Genomic DNA, 1,661 nt, shown 5'->3' on the forward strand with positions numbered 1-1,661 from the left:
CACAGCTTTTTTTTTTTTTTTCTTTTTTCGTGGTACATGCTAGGAAAGTGCTCTACATCTGAGCCATATTCCCAACCCACAGAGCAAGTAAATCTTATTTGAATAATAATGAATGCATCTCCACATCTTTAACCCTCTATTGCATTCCCCCCTCCTTCTACCTTCCCTGCCTTCTCCTAAGCTCCCATCCCCATCACCTTGGCTTTGATTTTTCGGCACCATGATGCTCCTTAGGATGATGACAAGGTGCTAGCCTCCGCAAACCTGCCACTCTCAAGCTCTTGGGTCCCTGACCTGGAACCAGGACATCCAGGGTTCTCCCACTGGCTCTCTTTGCCGCACCATAAGAAAGGGTGGGGGCTGGGGTTGTGGCTCAGTGGCAGAGCGCTTGCCTCGCCTGTGTGAGGCACTGAGTTCGATCCTCAGCACCACATAAAAATAACTAAACAAAATAAAGATATTGTGTTCATCTATAACTACAAATAAAATAAAAACAAAGGATGGTCACCCAAGTCACCTGAGATTTCATAAGGGGCTGGCCTGGGAAAGAGCAATGAAGGTGTAACCTAGAGAAGGAGTTATTGAAGGAAAAAGAAATGAAGGGAAAAGGTTATCTGTAACAAGAATCTTGCCTGGGAAGGCATAAGGTTTCTGTGAGTAAAGGAGGCTGAATGACTATTTCTTAGGATACCAAAGGAATGTGTACAAGGAATAGGGAGTGAATCATGGGAAGGAAAAATGTTGTCTGTGGGTGTCATACAGGCTCATTGTTTTATTTTTATTTTTAAAATATTTAAATATTTCTTCTTTTTTTTTTTTTTGCACTGGGGATTGAACTCAGGGGCATGCTCTGTCATTGAGTTATACTCCCAGTGTTTTTTATTTTTAATTTTGAGACAGGACCTGACATATTGCTCAGACTGGACTCCAGCTTGCAATTCTGCCTCAGCCTCAGTTTGGGATAAAAGGCAGGCTTATTGTTTTAAATAGTAATGATTACTGGTCACCATAGCACATGCCTACAGTTCCAGTCAGTCCCCAGTATAGGGGAGAGGGGAGTAAATGTCCATAGACCAAATTTAGAAGCTCAAAAAACATGGATTAGGGCTGGGTGCAGTGGCACATGCCTGTAATCCCAGCGGCTCAGGAGACTGAGGCAGGAGGATAGCAAGTTCAAAGCCAGCCTCAGCAAAGGTGAGGTACTAAGCCACTCAATGAGACCCTGTCTCTAAATAAAATAGAAAATGGGGCTGGGTATGTGGCTCAGTGGTCGAGTTCTTACCTTCATGTGTGAGGCATTGGGTTTGATTCTCAGCACTGCATATAAATAAATACAATAAAGATCCATTGACAGGGCTGGGGATGTGGCTCAAGTGGTAGCGCGCTTGCCTGGCATGCGTGCGGCCCGGGTTCGATCCTCAGCACCACATACAAACAAAGATGTTGTGTCCGCCGAAAACTAAAAAATAAATATTAAAATTCTCTCTCTCTCTCTCTCTCTCTCATTCTCTCTCTCTCTGTCTCTCTCTCTCTTTAAAAAAAAAAAAAGATCCATTGACAACTAAAAAAATGTTTTAAAAAAACAAAACATGGTTTAGGGGCTGGGGATAGAATGCCATGGTTAGTATGCATGAGGCCCTGGGTTTGATCTCCAGATATGC

This window comes from Marmota marmota, unplaced genomic scaffold (assembly GCF_001458135.2).
Source record: "Marmota marmota marmota unplaced genomic scaffold, marMar, whole genome shotgun sequence".
Taxonomy (NCBI): Eukaryota; Metazoa; Chordata; class Mammalia; order Rodentia; family Sciuridae; genus Marmota; species Marmota marmota.